Here is a 20,586-nt window from a genome sequence, read left to right as displayed (position 1 = left end):
GGGTCAGCCACAGGACAGACAGACAGAGCCTCCATGGGTTGGAATAAGGACAGTTTGCTGAGAAAAATCACCATGAACATAGAACAATCAAGGCAAATTACACTCACCCCCAGTGCTAACACAGAGCATCTTATTGACCAGACAATAACAAAGTGCTGCCCAAGAACAAGGACCAACTTACCTGCCAAGCAGACACCCCAGCCACACTCAGACCATCCTGGAGGCAACAAGCCCCTGCCCTTCCTGACCAGCCCCTTTTGTAGGGAAGTGGGGGCAGGTGGGGTGGAAACAGCCCAGAGTAACTCAGCTCAGCTGGGCTAACTCAGCTCAGCTGTGCTGGCTGCTTGGGGAGGTCAACTCTGGCCTGGCCAGAACCAGGACACCTGGGCTTTTCTGCTCTTATCCTTCCCTGCAGGCATCAGAGGCAGAAACTGTGCAGCCTCATGTGGACGGGCAGAAACTTGCAAGTATTAAGACAACTCTACCTCTGGAGCAGGTTATGGATGGGAAATCCCTTCCCATGGATCTGCCCCATGCCCATTCCTCCCTGCCTGCTGCACACTCAGGAAGCAATGAGCCTTCCCAAGCAGCCAGGATGCTCCAGAAACAGTACCAGAACCCGTGTGATAAATGGGAGCTGACAGTTTAGATTACCACTGGCACCAGCAGTGTCATTTCTGCAACCAAATAAGACATTTAGACATGCTAGACCTTGGTTTTAAGGGTGTACCAAGCTGGAACCCACACAGAGTGTGGATACACCTTCACAAGTGCCACCCACATTCCAGCTGAGTCCAAGATCTGAGCTGGGGTGGCAAGGAGAGCAAGAGGTTTAAAAATCAAGCATGCAATGCTGAGCAGGCTGGGCTGTCAGTCTGCTCTGCCAGCAGGCTCTGAGTCAAGAATCTCACCTGTGGGAAAAGAAACACCCCTCGTGAGATGTTTCTGTGGTGGAAAGCAGCCCTGGTGAGAGAGACCTGCCTTGGAGCCAGCTGACAGAGAACTACACTGTGCCAGGATTCCTTTAGGAATGAGTGGGGGGATAAAAGGGCATTAACTGTGTGAGCATGAGCGTTGGGGTGGGCTTGATCCCACTCAGTTGAGTCCAGAGGCACTGACTTGAACTATCTCAGGCCAGTTAGACTCCAGGAATCCTTACTGGACTGCAAAGTCCTTGGGGCTATGGGGCAATTTTGGGGCTGATGGGAAAGGTTTTACAAGCAGGGAATTGCTTGTAAGAAGAACTGAAACCTGCTGTTGTAAGACAGGTCCCTGAGCCAGCATGGCAGGTCCCTTTCCTTCAATGGCTATTTGAGGAATGACTGCACTTCACCCAGATGCTGCTTTGCAAAACTGCAGAAAACTTGATCTACAGCTTGGCAAGGGGCACATCTGCTGCCTACCTGCAGCCTTCACCTGCCAAGAGCGCTCTCTGAATTCCCTGGGATTCAGGCTGGAATTTGCAATACCCTGCCTGCCAAGCTGCAGAGCACAGATCCAGCTTTGCCTCTGCTTTGATAGGAGAGGGAGGAGATCCTTTCACCACATCCAACGCCTTTTGTTGCCCTGAGAACACCTCTTCTGAGGCTTTTCCCCCTCTCTGTCCAGCCCCTTCATCTGTGTTTTCCATCCTGCTGGTGTTCCCAGAGATGTAAATCCATGTGGAGTGTTAGCAGGTCTCCCAAATCCCTTGTGCCCACCTTCTCCCACACAACTGGAAATTGCAGCCCATCCAAAGAAACATTCCCAGGGTAAGCTCAACCACTCCACTGCACCTGGAGCTTCTTCCACCCATCCTGGAGGCACTGAAGAGCGTTCAGCCCACTTTGAGAACTTTTCCTTGCCTTTCTTGTCTTGCCACCACAAAACAGGCAAGTCTGACTTCCAGCAACCCACATCCAGGCTGGGGAAAACATCAATCAAACTGGAGCCCCGAAAGGAAGGAGCTGATAAAGGTGTAAGCAGAAGGGGACGTGCTGTGATGCAGAGTGTAGGTGCACATCGCTGAAGAAACTTTCCTGGCCACTGCCCAGCCACCAACCCATCCAGTCTGGCCAGATCCCAGCCTGGGCAGCACCTGTAGTCTCCAGCATCTGGAGGTGAAGCGGTTTTCTCACAGCCACCCAGGAAGCTGTAGCCAAAACCCTCCATCTCCAGTGTCCCAGCCCGGTGCCATAGCTGCCTGTAATCCTAGATTAGGCCTAAGTCAAGCAGAGCAAATTTCAGCTCATATTATGGGATACTGGTCTTCATTTGTGCCACATACAACTTCAGCACAGAGGTGAAGATGGGTATCCAGTGCTCTCTCCATCCACCAGCTGCTGGGAGTGGTGGTTCAGGGTTTGAAAGGAAAACCCAGAAGGATTCCCTTGTGCTTGGGATGCTGTGGACAGATGGGGTCGGGGCCAGCACCCGTGATCCCTTGCATCTCATCACCCTTCCTGCAGAGTTGAATGGAGGTCAAATTTCAATCAGTGCCTCAAGTGTCTTCATTAGAGGCTACTTGAAGGCCCCAGGCTGGTGCTTTGCCAGCTCCATGGGAGATGTTTGCCAGGAACTTACCTGAACTGATAAGTCTGGACATCAGCTTAAAGCATTCCAGTTTGGAGGCCCATTTCTCATCCACTCCTAAAGCCCCTTTTTTCCCAGCCTAGCCCAGTCCAACACATTTCTTACCAGGATAAGATCCAGCAGAGAGTTTTCTTTTGAATGCCAACAGCGAATTTTTATAACCACAAAATAAACCTTGAAATATGAGCTGTTTAGATAAGTGATGGGAATGCTAAGAGGCTCTCAGGGAATTGAATCCAGAGGCGTGAACAGTTCTGCTTAAAGGACACTGAGAAGTAATGGCACCAGCCCTGGGCTGTAACTTCCAAGAGGAGACATGCTGGAGGCAACAGGCAGCAGGTCACAGTAACGCTGTTTGGAGTTATGGCTCTGCAAAGACAAGCTATGCAGAAGCAAGAGGAGGTACATTATGATCATCCCTGAAGGAATGATGAGGTCCCAAGGAGATTGAGCCTCTAAAACCTGCCCCAAACCTGCATCTGCAGAGCTTCTTCCAAAGCTCCTGAGCAGCACAGCCAGTGGCATTGTGGTTGCCCCTGTCAAGCAGGGAGAGGATCATCCCCTGCACATCCACGTCACCTCACATGTCCCACTGCACTTTTTTCCAACCATTGCACTGAAGGGATTCCCAGACTTCCCAACAAAATGCTTGACTTACTCCAGTGCTTGACCTGCTCACCACCACTGCCTACATCACTACCACCAAGGTAGCCAGTGTTGGACCAGGTCAGTACCCACATGAAGAACATCTGTCTGCAGGTAAAACTGAGGAGCAGAGGTCACAGTGCAGATGGATAGTGTGTGCAAGCTGTACCCACAGCTGTCCTACCCAGGGCTCCTCAAAAGTCTGGGTTGGCCACAGCATCAGTTGTCTTCTGTAGGTGCTACGTAGCCTGAGCATACCCAGACACATCCAGGATTTCTGGACACACACCAGCCCTCAACAAAACTGCAGTGGGTTCTCAGTACTGCTGCAAAGCCCCACAAATACTAACAATTCTGGCTGAATATTTAGAAATGCCCAAGATGTGTCTAGTAGAGATTTCACACAGACCCAGATGGAGCAGTTCCTGGGGAGGAAGAGCCTGCACTCACTTGCAGGACATCACAGGCTCCTGATTGCCTATCCATGGTGAGCTGAGCCACCATGGCAGCACTCTGTCATGGTTCCCATCATCCTGATGAGCAGCTACCCTGCCCAAGCAGGCAGTGACCTGCCCTCAGGCAGACTTCTTGCCAGCTCAGGGCTGAGTTGCAGCTGCAGCACGGACCCAAACCTGAGCCACCATCAATTTGGAGACCCCAGGGAGCTGGGGGATGTTGCAGCTCACGTCCTCAATCCCGTCCTGTCCTCCTGTCTCAGTGCTTTGTTCCTCTGGGGAGTCAGAGTCTCCATGTTAATCTTTGAAGCACCCCACGGCCAGGCTCCAGACCAGCTGAACAAACCAGTAACAAGCTAAATTGGTTGTCAGTGGTGTAGCTGCAGAAAGGATGGAGCTCAGCTGTGCATTAGCTGTGCTTTCCAAGGGGGGGTCATCAGCAATGGGGATGAACTCCTCCAGGAAGCATCACAGAGCTCCCCATCGCGTGCAAAGGCCACTTTGCTTAACTCAGGAAGGCAAAACAACACATTCTCAAATTATCAGAGACAAAACAACACAAGTGGCTGCTCTTGTCGCTCCCAGAGGAGAGGATAACACGGCAAACACCCAGCAGATGCTGGCCACCTGGTTCCAGGCCGGCTCGGAGACGCTCAGATGTGAGGCACCAGCCTGCAAACAAAGCCAGGGACAGTCCAAGGATTTAACACTGAGGTTACCAAAGGTGTTGGGAGAACAGGACTCAGCGTTGCCTACCCTCAAACAGGGGTGCAAGTCACACCATGGTTAATATTTCAGGTTCTGGAGTTGCCATGAAGATGGAGAGGGCCCTGCAGCCAGTGGTGAAGCTGGAGAAACTGTTTCTCGCTTTGAAGTCAGACCCAAGGGTGAGCTGGAAGCCACACTAAGGAGCTGTATTCAATCACCCAAGCCCCGTGGATGGCTCCAAAATATCAGGTATCTTGTTCTGGCAAGAAGTCCTGCCTGGGTGTCCTGAGCCTTGAGTTAACTTTCACTGTGAATTTTTTGAAAGAAGGAGCCCCAGCCTGGGACTCTTCTCTATTTTTATCATGTTCCATCACTCCCAGCAAGAACCAGACAAACAACCCCAAGAAATGCCTCAGAAAGTCTGGAGGACAAAAATAAGTGCCCAGACTGTGGTTAGAAGGGCTGAGCTTGGCTGAGCCAGCTTGGGAGGGGAAAAAGCTGTTTTCTTTTAAAATAACTCTGGTGCCCAAAGAGGCAGAAACACCATCAGAGCGGCACAGATCTGCATGGTGGGACAGAAGGACAGGTCTGGACAACCCTGGCCTTCACATGCCCAAAGAGTGAAGCTCCTGTAATCCTGGTGTTACATTAAACAGGTCCTTTCTCTCCCTTTCTGCCTTCTCCTTTCTCTCACCTCTTGGCCAAACTGACATCTGGACACACCAAAAATAGTCTTGGAAATCCTGGTTTTGCCCAACTTCACCACCCACAGGCAGGGCTGGGGAGAGGTGTGGGGCACGGTGGGTTTGCAGTAACATGACCCAGAAAAGACCTGGGTTTATTCTCTTACTTCACCACAAGGTTTCTGTGCAACCCTGGGCAGGTGGGCACGAAACATCACCCTCTGGAGCTCCTCTTCCCTTGTATGGGCCAGGCAGGACCACCCATCTCCCTCCCTTGCTTTTTGTCCAACTTATTGTTCCAGTTGCTGAACTTTTGGAGGTTGAGATGAATAAAATGGACACAAAAAAAAAGCTGTAAAGTAAAATCTGACCCAGTGGAGGCAACCCTGCTGATGCCCTACAGGCAGATACACTGAGTTAGGGATCCTACAGCCAAAGCTTGGGTCAGGGAAGGAGATACACATGGACCTTTGCAAAGCACAGGGAGATCTCTAGAAATAGCTTGATCCTTTCAGGGTGAGACACACAGGCCTGTGGGCAGAATATAACCTGGGCAGACGTTTTTCCAGAAACTGAGATGAAGGAACAGAGGAGGGAGGGGACACTGACATCTCTTCAGTGAGGAAAAGAGATTTCTAAGGTAGTAGATACTCGAGTCCCTGCTAAATCCTTTGCTGAAGGCAGGTCTGCTGCAGACACATTCTTATGAACATAGAAAGTGCCTTGAACAGGGATAAGGATGGTTGTACCAAGCAAGTTTCAACCTGCTCCTAAATATTACCTTGTCTAGGACGCTTGATCGTTTGGAGATCTTAGTAAAGGAGCCAAGATGCTGGGATGGCCCAAGGTAGCCCTCCATCTGGCCTTGCTGGTGAAGCACAACCCTCCTGCTCTTTGTTTACTCCCAATAAAGACCTGGCTTACCTGAAGCCTTGTGTATTCTTGGTGGATCTTAAGAAATTCATGCAATCCTTAGTAGTCAAAATAATGAGATTGTCTCCTAATGTGAGATTTCCTTTACAGGATAAAGTACACCTTAGGGCTGCTGATGTAATTCTCTCATACTAAGCTGATTAAATGCTGAGGAGTTAGAGCCTTCTATAATTTTATTATATTAGATTCCAGAGATGAAATGAATAGAGATGACCAGGCACTGAAGGAGACAGAAATCTGTGTCCACAGATTTTAGAGACTATAAATTACATTCAGCCAATATAGCTAGGTGTCTGCAAGAACAAATCTAATAATAGAGTATCCCTCTGTTCAACAATATGGATAAACTTGGGCTATTGGTGCTGTACCATATTAAAAGGAGAATTACAAGCAGGACCACGGAGCACAAGTAAAGGTCGTCATATCCCAAGGATTCATGGCATCCCTTTGAGGAAGATCAGCAGCCATTAGCACTGCTTAGCAACTGCCTGCAGGATATTATTACTGTGGCTAATTGTTTTTAGTGAGAGATGAAGGTTTGTTGGGCTGGACAGCCTCATTGCAGCCTTCCAGTCCCTGAAGGGAGCACAGAAACAGGAGGGGGATCAGCTTTTTAAAAGGGTAGACAGTGGCAGGACAAGGGGGGATGGATTAAAGCTGAAGGAAAGAAGGTTTAGATGAGATATTAGGAGGAAACTCTTTACAGAGAGAGTGGTGAGGGGCTGGAAGGGGCTGCCCAGAGAGGTGGTGGATGCCCCATCCCTGGGGGTGTTCAGGGCCAGGTTGGCTGGGGCCCTGGGCAACCTTGTATAGCTCCAGGCCTGGAGGTTGGTGTCCCTGCCTGGGGCAGGGGGTTGGAGCTCTGTGACCCTTGGGGTCCCTCCCAGCCCAGAGCAGTCTGTGATTCTATGATTCTATGACAGAGGACACAATGTGAATAAATCCATCATCCATCCTGCCCAGAAGGTCTGAGCTGGACCCAGCTGGCCCACATCTCTATATGGAAGCTCATAAAGCCCTAGATTTCGATGAGTTTGGAGAGAAACAAGGATCGCAGCTGCCCCTGAAGAAGCCTGGATGGATAACTCAAAATCAAGAGAGTAAAGAGCAAAATGGTCCAAGGTGCAAATCTAGATGTGACATTGCCTTTGGGTGATTCGACTCATTTCAGCCATCCTGCCACAAAACCCTTCAGTTCCTGTCCTAGGGACCCTGCTTTGGCAGGGGGGTTGGACCTGATGGTCTCTGGAGGTCCCTCCCAATCCCTACAGTTCTGTGAATCTGTGAATTTCGCTGGTCTCTGGCTCAGACAGATCAGCTGGGGACAGAGATTACAAGCCAGGCAGCCGCTCTTGGAGCTCCTTCCCATTTTCCTTCGCAAGGAAAGCTGGATTTATAGGTGGCTTCCAGCCGGGTCTCTGTGCCACACTCCTGGGTCACATTGGCCATACTGGCCACACGACCTGGTTTGCAGTTGCCCAGCCGGGTGATTTATGTGACTCTCCAGCAAAGCAGCCAGTGTGAGCTGGACGACCTCACGCGCAATGGGAGATCCAAGGGCTCTTCATGCCCCGACGCTTTACACTCCTCTCCGGGCGCCGCCGTCAGCAAAACGCTCCAGTATTCAGATGAGGGTCCTGCAAAAGGTCAAACTGAAATTTGCTTGCATATCAGAGTGAATATTTGTGAACAAATCTCTCCATGATCCTCCGAGCTCCACGTGCTGCCCGTGCGGCTGAGAAGCCTGATCCCCTTTAAAAACACTGGTGGGAAGAGCCACGACTTAAAAAAGCTGCCTGAAAGCGATTAAGAAGCTGACTATTCAAGTGTATTTTCTTGCAAACAAAGGTTTATTTGCTGTGTATTGATAAATGCTGTCAGCGGGCTAATTTGGAAGCATTGTTGATTACCCATTGTAATGAGCCCTATTACATAATTAAAAGAGTTTTCTCCTAACTGCATTTTCCTGCTAATTAACATTTTATGCCATCTACAATGGACACTTTGGGCTGCATCAAAGACATTATTATGCAATTTTATACTAAGTGCAGCCTATGAATTATTAATTAATATCAAATCTGTTGATTAAAGGGTAATTTGTAAGTAAGCCAGTCATAGCTAGGAACATGCTTTGCCCGTAAATATTCCCCTGAAACTCCAGAATAATATGGACTAAACAAAAGGTAGAAGACTGGGAGCATGAAACATGGGAGACTGGGAAAATTTATGAGAAGCTCTGATGTTTTTCCAGAAATTCCAGTTGTTGGTGTGTTAATTAAATAGAGTCTTCTAAAACGCTCTGTCATGTCCTGGCAGGACTGAAAACCATAGAGTCCTTGTTTTTTGTGCGAGTCAAACAACAGCAGAAACCTACTGAACAAATCTGCTGCAACCTGGAAGTTCAGATCAAAAGATACCCAGGCTGAGGAGGGGTGGAAGCAGCGGATGGTGGCAGAGATTGGAGAACATCTTAAGAAAGGCTTTGGCTGCAGCATCACCTTAAAAGAAAAAGAAGAAGAACTGTGGGCCAGACCAGGGCTGCAGTATGAACAGGGGAGGGTTGTCTTCCCACCCATCACTTACACAAGCACATTTGCCTAGAAATAGGTTCAATTGGTCAAACCAATCTGTGGAACGGTTACTGGGCAAAGTCCTGGCTTACTGGGGTCATGAGCAGACTCCTTTCAGCGTGAGCCTATTCATCATCTGAATTGCCCACCACAGGCACTGACCAATGCACATCAGGCCCCGTAACATCGCATCCAGCCCAGCTGTACCCCCTGCACCTCGCCCGTGGGGAACTGGGGGGCTGGGGAAGGCAGTGTGACCCCTGGGTTTGCAGATCCCCTGCTTGGGAGCCACAGTCACCCTGACAAGTCAAACCTTGGGGCTCCATTGAAGACCAGGCATCCCACGGGACCGCAGCGGGAGGCTGGCGAGCGTCCGGCCCGCGCTGCTCAGCCGTGGTGGAGTCGGGGCTCGTTCGTCACATGCGCCGGGACACGGCATCGTCCTGGGCTTCAGAGAGGAAGGCGCAGCCTGGTGTGCCCTCCCCCAGCCCCAGCATCTGCTCACTGCTGCTGCTGCAGCCTGTTTCTGCTCTGTACTCAGCCTGAAATCAGCTGCAGCTCGTCCCAAGGTCAGGAGTGCTGGTAGTATCATAATAGTAATAATAATAATAATAGCAGCGATAATAACAGTAATGATTTGAATATGTGTAATATTATCAATGTTGTTGCTATTGTAACTGCATTTACTATTTGTATTATGATTATTAATCAGCCTGGTGAGGTGCATGCTGTAGTGTAGCTGGGGATAACCTGAAATGCACTCCCCATGCCGTGCAGATTGTGTCTGGGCAGGGAGAGGCAGCCAATGCTGCTTTTCCTCCAGCAAACGCCAGTTGGGAAATAAACTCCTTGTAGCAATCTTGTTTACCAACACGAGCAGGCTGCAGGAGTGCTGTGTGTTACCACGACAGGCACGCTGCAATCAGGCTTTGTGCTTTAATTATAGCAGGGGGAGGGCAGAGGGAAGCATTTGGGGGTGGGGGGTGATGGAGGCGTTGGCTGTGTGGTACAGCCCCAGCTCTGCAGTAGCTCACAATGTGTCTCACACCCTGTGTGATCAGAGCAGCACGTGACTCGGGTGAGAAAAACAGCAAAATAGGTCATAAATAGAAAAATAGGTCAAGCAAAGAGCCACACTTCAGGTCTTGGACATCCACAGGCGTCTTGGATGGAAAGAGCCTTTGTGAAAGCTAAAGCAGGATCTGTGACATCCCTTCCTCAAGATGAGCTCCAGCATATTCCCACCCCCAAAAAGGTTAACATCTCCCAGATCCCTGGTCCAAGCACATCCCCAGCCCCAAAGGTGAAGGTCCTCTCTCTTCCGATCGCAACAGCCACTTGTATGGACTGACCCTCCCCAAGCCTGTGCCCACACAACAGCCCAGCCAGAGGCATGTTGCTAATTCCTGCTGTACCCAGGAGCAGTAACAAAGCCCAGGACCAATTAGTCATTGCCCTCTTCCCAAGAAAATAATGGTTGGAATTCATAAGCCCTTGGATACAGAGCTGATTAATGAGAGCAGCTAACTATGGAGACCTGTAGGAAGGCAGAGCTGTGTTTACATCAGCCTTTTGCATTATGCTTTTCTCACCCTGACTTTGCCCATTGTTTTGGAAGATGCACTGAAGAGCTCCTTCAGTCATGCACAAATGAAGACAGAGGGTTGCTGAGGTTTGTGACTTGCAGAGGGGACCTGGAAGGCTTTTCTTTACAAGGCTGGGCACTTCTGAAGGCAGACTAGAGGAAAGGGGGTGATCACATTGTTTCTTTACTCTGTATGTCATCATCTCAACTTGAGCAACACGTTTTGCACTTTGGTTTGACTGGCAGGTTCTAGTTCAAGTGAAAACCCCAGAGCAGAAGGTGCAGGGGATAGCAGGTCTCCCAGGTCTGGGGGGCTTTTCTTTGGTCCCCAGCACATACAGCCCTGCTGCATCACAAAAAGGAGGGAGTGCTCCCCAAAACTGAAGGGAGATTCATCTGTACTTCTCAGTGCCACACCAGCACTCGTGGTTTCTTTGTGGGCACTGCATCATTTGGAGCCATGTGAAACAGACAACTTCTTCATTAACTCATTTCTGGCCATCAGAGCTCCAGAGGGGAGCATGAAGACATTAACAGGATGCAACCAAAGGTTCAAACAGTGGGAAAAGAGCTGCTTCATCGCTGTTTTCCTAGGATTTTAAAAGCTGTGTCTCACCTGGCTAATTTCTGCCCTTTAACTACATGAAGGTGGAGAGCATCAGGGTCCCCCATTCATTGCACAGACTCACTACAGCCTCAGCATTCCCACTCCTCGTTGATCATTCTCACAGTGAAACCACTCCATTCGGTTTTGAAGCCATGAAAACACAGATGACAGCCACCTCTCCTGTCCTGGCGAGCTGTCCAGGCAATTAAAGCCATGTCAGACTTTCTCCATCTACCAGACTAGGCTGTGGACCTTTTGACCCTGCCTACTGGAAGGAAGCCAGACCATCCTATGGACTACAGCTTTGGCTTTTGCTTCTTTCTTTTCTTTTTTTTTTTAAATAAATGTTTCCCATAGAAGAGCCTATAAATATCCAAGCAATTCACTGCAGATTTACCACTCTCCACTTCTCTGATCTCAGCACTGGTGCTCCAAGTTTAGCCCCAACCCAAATTAATACACAGCGGTGGCTTTGCATGTCAATTAGAGGGAGAAGGTTATTTTCTGGCCCGACCTCTGAGATCAAGTGCTAATGCACGACAGAAAAACGCAGTGATCTATCATCCAAACCCCAGCAAGGACCACTTTTCCTATGAGGAGGGCTTGCAATAACTTACTCCACATCATCAGTCATTTCTTGGCTGTCCTCTCAGGGGCATTCATGGCATTACGTCCAAGTGCTGCAGGACCAGGAGCAGTCAGACACTGATTCAACACACCAGCTTATTATTCATTTTATGGTAGTAGCTTTGGTACCTGGGTCATGGAGCAAGACCCAGACATGGAGAACAGCAGACCTTGTGCCCAGAGACTTTGCGGTTTGAGGATACGTTGAGTTTTGATGGTGGAGCAATAAATGCTCCTTCCTACAGAGGGGCTGTTGGAAAGGGCAGTGGGAAAGGAAGAAGCAGTGAACTGACAGGGAATTAAGTCTGGAAGCAGTTAGAAAGCAACATACTTCAGCCATTCCACTGCCTTGTGTCTTGTGTACTGGAGATCAGAGTCTGATCTGTTTTCCTGCACAGACCGAGTGGGGAAGCAGCAGCAAGTGATCCCCAGGGCCAAGGAGATGAAGCTGTGTCCCCAGAGAATGAGCTGCCCACTGGGGATACAAGGAGAAGGGAGGGGGAATCCATCACTGCCATCTCCCCCTCCTCCTCTCCTCCTCTTCCTCCCTAAGCCCCAAGCCCTGCACTGGCCCCATGGGTTGGTGAAGGGCTGTGACTCTGCTCTCCTGGGTTACTGCAGCCTCTTGCCTCCCTGGTGAGACCAACCCCATGTGTGGTCAGGACAGGCAGCAGCTGTCACACAGCCAGAGATGCTGCCAACAGCCTCCCCTGCGACATAAACCAATCACTGCCCTGGTCCCACCCCAACCTACCTGCACATCCCTGGGTGCAGCAGCCACACCTGTGGGGAATTTGTCCCTTCACAGATCAGGACATGGCTTACTGGAGAGGTGGGGCTGAGCTCACTAGAGGCCAGGGTGAGCATGGCTTGGCTGGTGTCCCATCACTCCAAGGAAGATCTTCTGAAAAGCCTGCAGGACCCCAACACAGCTCAGGTTATTCTTCCAAAGGGAATATTTGAGGGGGGAAAAAACACACAGAAAGGAAAAAAAAAAGAATCTTAATTTTCTCCCATAATGACCTTTGCTTCCCTGCTCTCCCCCCCTTCCCACCCTGCCACTCCTCTATTCTTAGAGGGAATGGTTTAGGCTGGGAACAGGTGAAGAGCTGGAAAGTCTTCCCCTCAGCACAGTACCCAACACTGAGAACTGATGGCATCCTGTCCCCGTGGGTAACATGAGCTGGGAAGTGTGCCAGAAACCTGGGAAATATTTCCAAATACCTACCTCATGGTGTGATCTGTGCATCCCCAGAGTAAAACAAATCTGCTCAGCGGAGATGCTCTTGTGAAAGCAGCAGTGGGAGATGGTTTATGGGATGTGGAGGACCTCTCTGGGCAGAATGGTGTCTGCAGCTGCTGCAGCTGGGGAAAGGCAGCAGGTGCCCCTTCATTTTCAGGAGCAAAGCACCATCCCAGGTGCCCTTCAGGGTGGCTCAGAGCCTTGTTTGCCTTTTTTCCCCAATTGCATATTCATCTGCTTAGTTTGTAAGTCCCTGGAGCCTCATTTGTCCAATTAGTGCTTGCTAAGTCTCTTGCTGCTGGCAAATAATAGGCTCTTCCATGCACTATTGCATTGCCCAGAAGAAAATTACTTGGCAGCTAAGAACGGAGGCATCTTAGTGCCACAAGGAATTGGAGGGAAGAGATGCAGCTCCTGCACCTTAACTGGCCCTGACATAAGTCCTATGTGGCCAGGAGGGCTCAGCCTCAGCCCTTGCAGGGACATGATGCCATTTCAGTGTTTTGGTCTTCTGGGGACTGGGATTGGAGAAAAAACTTGCCTGGTCCATCCATAGCCAACCACTTTAACTTCACACCTCTCAGACTTCACATTACAGGATCTACAGCCTCCCACAGCCCCTTAGTGGTGATTCACAGAATCAGACTGGTTTGGATGGGAAAGGACCTCAAAGCCCACCTATTCCCAATACCCTGCTGCAGGCAGGGACAACTCCCACCAGCCCAGGGTGCCCAAAGCCCCATCCAACCCAGCCTTGAACCCTGCCAGGGATCCAGGGTATCCCCAGCTTCTCTGGGCACCCTGTGCCAGGGCCTCCCCCCTCCCTGAGGAGGATTTCTTCCTCATGTCTAATCTAAATCTGCCCTCTTTTAATTGAAACCCATTACCCCTTGTCCTGTCACTACACTCCCTGATAGAGAGTCCCTCTCCATCTTTCTTGCTTGGCTCCTCTTACTGCTGGTGAAAGTTAATCTGGAATCCCCTCCTCCAGCCAGACCTTCTGCAGAAGAATCAATCACTCCAGTGAGTGAAGAATCAACCCCCAAGCATTTGAAGAATGAGAACACATTGGGGGAAATGCTCTTTTTTTTCCCCCCACCTCCTCCTGCTGGTGCTGTTAATCACTCAGCCAGTGGCTGTTAACACCACCAACACCCAGTCCCCTCCAGCCCACCCAAGGGGTGTGTGTTCCCTGTCCCCTCACTGTCAGTGAGACTGGTGAAACCGAATTAGAACCTGACAACCCACCCCATCTCACCCTCCTGGGAGCACAGGCTCACAGAATGGGTTGGGTTGGAAGGTGCCTTACAGATCAGCTGGTTCCAACCCCACTGCCGTGGGTGGGGGCAACCACAACTTCCCTGGGCCAGGGCCTCACCCCCCTCACTGTGAAGAATTTCTTCTTAATGCCCAGTCTCAATCTGCCCTCCTGCAGCTGAAGACCATTCTCCTGGGCCTGGCTCTCCCTGCCCTGGGCACCAGCCCCTCTCTAGATTTCTTGGAGCCCCTCGAGGGACTGGAAGGGGCTCAGAGGTCTCCCCACAGTCTTCTCCATGCTGAGCCAGCCCAGCTCTCCCAGCCTGGCTCCAGAGCAGAGGGGCTCCAGCCCGTGGGTCACCTCTGTGCCTTCCTCTGGGCTCACTCCAACAGCTCCGTGTCCTTCTTGTCCTGGGGACCCCTGAGCTGGAGACAGCACTGCAGGGGGGTCTCCCCAGAGTGGAGCAGAGGGGCAGAATCCCCTCCCTTGACCTGCTGGATGCAGCCCAGGACACAGGTGGCATCTGGGCTGCCAGCGCACATCGCTGGGTCACTCAACAGCCCCAAATCATTCTCCTCAGGGCTGTTCTCCATCCTTTCTCCACCCAGGCTATAGCTGTGCTTGGGATTGCCCCATCCACATGTAGGACCTTGCCCTTGGCCTTGTTGAACTCCATATGGTTGTTAAGTGCCCATGTCTCTCAGCTCCTCCCTTGAGGCAGGACTGAGCACACCAGCATCAGGGTTGGAAACAAGTGGAAATTAAACAGCAGACCTTGACAATTTGGGGCTGGGACATCTAGCACATCAGTGGGGCACCTTGCTGGAGACCCACCACTCAGTTTGTTAGGGGTAAAAGAAAGGGGGACAGCAATGCAGCATCCAGACACAAGAGCAAAGGGGAATATGAACTCGCCCACACTGGGATGCAGCAGGACCACAGAGCTCAGGTTAGCTTTCTTCCCTCTAACCTGACATTTAAGCTGGACATATATATTCCTTGACAGAGGTTGGTGAGCAATTTGACCTGTGCTATTTCCTCACCCCAGCTGGGAGAGCACTGCACCCCAGAGATCAATCTGCCCTGCCTCAATTTCTTGTCCACCTGCGTGTGGCTCCGGAGGAAGAGGCAAGCATGTCCTCCTCTGATTTATCACCCAGCTTTAATAAGTACATTTTATAGTTTAGGTCATATCCTTTCACGAGTCTCATTATTTTAGACTGGGTTTATAGCAACAAAAATGTGCCATAAAAGTGTCTTTCTCCAGTGGAGTCAACTAGCCCTTCAATTTAAGCCCCCCTTGTGACTTGGGGAGAGAGAAATTTGTTTGCCAGTGTTGAATAAGACACCAAGATCATAATGTAAGTGCCTAAAAAGGTGTGTAAAGTAATTGCAGCTGCATCTGGAGTCTATTGAGTGTGACTGTCCACTCCTCCAGGAGGGGGGTGGATGTGCTGTCTATTTACAGCTTGCCAAAGCTTGGCCCTGGAGAAGGCTCTATGTCCACAGGTCTGCTCCTTCCTTGGCTTGATTTTGGCTTTACAGAGGGGTAAAGGAGAGCAGTACTGGGCTTGGATCTGCTGGAACACTGTTTATCCATAGGCCAGTTTTCTATCTAACAAATACAAAGGTTGATCAGATTTCAGTGGGGATTGGGTCAAACCCTCAGTTCCTCTCCAACCAAAACCAACATCAGGACTGGAAATAAGCCAAAACCAGAAATACTTGCCCAAATTTCAAACTAAGATGAGTCTGAACCCAGTTCCTAAAACCTGGATTTCAAACTAAACCAGGGATTGACCTGAGTATAAACTCCAGCTCAAACCCACCCAGGTTTTAGGGACAGCTTGGCACAAGGGCTAACCCCACCATGTCACCTCCTTGCTAGATAAAAACACGACTGAAATTCAAACAACCCCTGCCTGGTTTTTACAGAGGGATGATGACTTCCTTTCCCCTGCAGTGCTTGCTTAGCTGTCCCTCTCCAAACAGAACAAGTGCTGCAGACTGAAACCAAACCCAGACTGAAATTTGCTTCCCCACAGACCTAGGGGAGAAATCAGTTCATCCTTGGCTGGTGGTGATTGACAAACTCCAGATATTCAGCCTCATCCTTCCACCTTTACTCAGTTTTCCTAAAATCTGATCACCCCCCACTGTTTCTCTACCTGTATGACCATGCTTTGTGCTCTCCAGGTGAGTTCAGTAGTCTCTACTGCCTAACCTTATCTAAGTAAGTTTAAATCTGGGCTTCCAGATTTGGAGGATGCCATAAAAGGAGGACACTGATCTGGAACAGTGAAGTTTGGGTACAACAGAGGTGTTCTCCATCCTGGTTTTGCTTTCTGCCAAGGCATGTTATCAGCCCTGCCCACTCTTTGGCACTGGTGGAAGAAGCCCTTCATTGCACATGAGACATCTGACCCTACATCTCTTGAAATGGGTGGGACACTAATGAAGGGAGTGAGGAAAAAAACCCCCACACCCCTTTAAGTGGTGCTGGGTTCAGAAGCTACAGAGGACTGGAGGACACAGAGAGGTGAGCCAAAGCCTCCAGAAGAGCACATCTGCAGGAAGTCCATGGGTGCAGACACCAGCTGTAGCACGAAGCCCCATCCTCCTTCACCCAGCTCATCACCACAGCTCCCCAGCATCACAGACACTTCAGGAGACCTCTCTGCCACAACGCAGGATGCGCCGTGGGGCAGCCAGGGAGAGGCACAGGACCTTTCCAGCAGGAGAGGATGGGGTGAGATGGGGACAACCCCATCCTCTGGCTTTTCAAACCATGAGTCCAGCAAGGCAGACACAGAGGAAACAGCTCTGTATTTAAAAAGACATCCCCAATTAGCAAGCCTGAACCAAGGCAGACTGAAGGATTAACTAAAACAGAGGCTGACAGTGTCTGTTAACCTACTCAGGGCAGGGTAAATATTTGCATGCTAGGTCTATTGTGCTCTTCCAGCACACTCCTCCTGTCAGCACATAAACCAGGAGATTTAGCCACTCAGATGAGCTCAGTCCGTGACTTCACGTGGATCTTGTCTTCCTCTTCTTTGCCTCACTCCAGAAAGAAATGGACACTCACTTGCAAAGGACACATTTCCTCAATGTTCTGCAGCCCAGGCTGAGGTGGGGTGCAGGGATCAGCATGGACAGGGTGAGCCCACGTCACCGTGGCTGATGGGGCCATTGAGTCGCAGACTGAGCCTTCCCCAGATACCCACAGACCTCTTCCTGCCAGGAAGTATTTCATCTTCTCCATCCCACTCATTCAAAGATCCCTTTGGAACCCACAGGAATGGGTATCTGCTGATTTTAAAGCTCGCCCTCCACTCTCCCTCACAAGCACAAAAGCTGGGAGTCAGGATTTTTACTCAACTGCCACCCAAAACCCTCCAGCAAGTGGCTGAGGACATGAGTTCCCCTTTAATTAAAAAGCAGCCAAGCCTGTCATAGCCATAACTCTCAGTCAGCCTCACACGGCAGCCGTGGGCTGCACCCACCTCGCAGGGGCTGCAGAGGTTGTCCTCGCTCCTGGCTGAGCTTCCTCCATCTTCTCCAAGGGGAACTATAGAGCAGGGCTGGAGAGGAGCTAAGCAGGGATTTATGGACTGAATTTGCCTGCTGAAGAGGCAGCTGGAGGAGTATCTGGAATTAATGAACTTCTAAAAGCACTGGATGGTCTTCATTTGAAACCCTGTGATGTTTGCTGGGAGCATCCCAGGAGTGGCAAGGGTTGAGCAAGCTGGCATCAACACCTTGAGGGGGATCTGGTCTGGTCATGCTGTGGGCACCCTGCTGTGACACAGGGAATGCAGGAAACAGGACTGATCTCCAGCCAAGGGGAATAAAAATGTACAGCTGGGTCACAGCTACAGTGCATAGATCTGGTCCTGGAGTTGGTTTTGCAGGTGCTGGGTGAAACATCGTCCTTGATCTGACACACATAAAGCTACCAGAGATGGCAACTCACCTGTTCTTAAAAGACATTGCCTGTGACAACTGGTGTTTAAAGGTCCTTTCTCCACAACAGGACTAAGACAACCTTCCCCAGGCAGTGGTTTATCTGCAGAGAGATACTCTTTTATTTCTATAGTCAGGAAAACAGGCAACACAAATTTCCCATGTGAACTAACACACATTGACTGCCAAGTGCTACCCCTCCAACACAAGGCAGGACCTCTGCTTTTGAACCACACACTCAGCATCACACTACGGTTATTCCTGAGGGCCTAAGGAGGAGCTGAGTGAGTCACAGCTCCATTGTGGGGCCAGTTTTCCTCTGTTTTGCACCTCTTTGCTCCTGAGCAACACCTTTACTCTCCTCACACCTGCAGACCAGCTCCTTTATGGAAGGCATCTCATGGCATGGAAGGAGCTTGATGCTGAGACATACAAACCACCTCCACAAACGTGCACAAACCTGCAGAGGATGGTCCAGGCCACGCTGTGCTGGCTGTTCTGCACTTGCAACTCACATGCTGCATCCCAGCACGAAGCACCAATGAGCAAAATGCCCAACAGCCACCGCTGCCCCTGTGGAGACCTTCTTCCAGCTCAAGCTTTTAATTATGTTGGTTAAACACTGTGGTCTCTACAGCCATCGTGGCCATCAGACTCTGTCCTGGCAGCTGTCAAGGAGGAGAGGTTGAGTCTAGCCGAGTTAGATCTAGTTGCTGATTGATGCTATGAGCCTGTAATATATTCTAGATGCAGATGCCAAGATGTCAGGCAGTGGTTTAGGCACCAAAATGCTTGGAGAAGTAGCTGTTCCATGAATCACAGGCTTCCAGTTTGTGTGTAACGGGTGTTTTAGCACCCTGTTCTTGACTCTGAGCTTTCAGCAGGATGAGCTGGAGCTGTGATTCATGGCTGGATCAGCTCTGGGCTCCAATGGGAAAGGCTGTGTCTCGAGTGCTGCGCCACCCTCTCCCTTCACACGCAGCTGTATCCCTCCACGCCTGGAAAAACAGCAGCTCCCCTTGTCTCCCCAGCTACCTCCAGACCTTCAGAGTGCCCCGCTCTGAAACATGAACCAACTCGAGCCAGGCTGGCCCAGGTCCATTGTGCTCATCCCCCAGTCATGGCAAACTGCTTTAAGGAGTAAAAAAATCACCCAGCCTGTGCTAAGGACAGAGAGCTGCTGTTCCCACCACCGTGTTAAAGCGCTTAGCTCACTGCTGTAAAAGGTTTCTCAGGCATTTCTGCCCCACACAAAACAACACTGATAGTATTTATCGTGTGGCTAGGGATGTTCAGGCTACAACTAGTCGTAGCTCCAGCTGGCAGAAAGCCCAGGAGTCAAATAACTCCCTTCTCTCAGTTTCGAGCTGACATCCCTCACTTGAGCGCTCCCCAGACTGTCCCCAGGGGTGGGAAGCAGCACTGAGCCCTTTGGGAAAAGCTTTTCTAATGGCCTAGATGACTGAGGCACATAATGCCCCATAAAGCCTTGGGGACTTAAAGCCAGATGTTTTAAAGCAGTTCCAGCGTGTACCAAAGCAAACATGTTCCCATGAGGGTTTGGACTGAGCTCCAGGGAATTACCCAGTTGGAAAAGGTGCAACAGCTCCCAGAGGGCATCACCCAGAGGAGGCACTGAGCGGGGTGGAGAGGAGGTGCTGGGTTCACAGAATCACAGGGGCTGGAAGGGACCCCCAGAGCCCATCAGTCCAACCCCCTGCCCAAGCAGGGTCCCTAGGACAGGGCACACAGGTCGGTGTCCAGACGGGGCTGGAATCTCTCCAGAGAAGGAGACTCCACACCCCCTGGGCAGCCTGTCCCAGGGCTCCCTCACCCTCACTGGGAAGAAGTTCTTCCCCACATTGGGGGGAACTCCCTGTGCTGCAACTTGAGCCCATCACCCCTTGTCCTGTCCCCACAGACACTGGAAAGGGGCTGCCCATTTCCCCTGCATCCCATCCTTCAGGTATTTACAAACATTGATCAGATCCCCTCTCAGTTTTCTTTTCTCCAGGCTGAACAGCCCCAGCTCACTCAATCTTTCCTCACAGGGGAGATGCTCCAGGCCCTCAATCATCTTCATAGCCCTCCTCTGGACTCTTTCCAGAACATACCTGTCTGTTTTATACCAGGGAGCCCAGAACAAAGAAGCCATCGAGGCCACAGGATGCCATACTCACCAGAGAGCGAGTGTTCCTGCCCCAGGGGCTGCAGGGTTTCCCTTCACCAAAAAGCCTCATGTTAATCAATCCTTTATTAAGACAACTATTTCAGCTCCCTAGGAGACATCACTCAAATGGCAGTGCTGCTTGTTGGAACATGCAGCTTGCTGGTGGGAAGCAGGGTGGGTTGTGGGGGGTTAGATAAACAGGATATTCCCTGCGGGGAACACTTGCATCTACATCCCCCAGCAGGCAGGAAAGAGGCAGATTCCTGAAGCAGAGTGTTTTCCACTCACTGCAGAACTAGGTGGACATACCCCCTGGCTATTCTTTTCCTGTTATGTGAGCAAAGTTTTAGCTGGGGCTCTTTTTTCTTCCTTTTTTTTTGGTGTTTTTTAATATCTCTCGGACATTCCACATTTATTTTGTTGATTCAGTCGGCCACCTGACCACACCACACCTATTTACTGGGGTTTTCACCCTGGCTTTGGGATGTGGGATGTGTTTACGTCCTCTTGAGCTGCTTGGAAAGTGCTCACCAGTTAGAAAAGCCTCCCAGCAAAGATACCAGCA

Source organism: Gallinula chloropus, assembly GCF_964237585.1.
Source record: "Gallinula chloropus genome assembly, chromosome: 14".
NCBI classification, from domain to species: Eukaryota; Metazoa; Chordata; class Aves; order Gruiformes; family Rallidae; genus Gallinula; species Gallinula chloropus.
Note: the sequence above shows the minus strand (reverse complement) of the source record.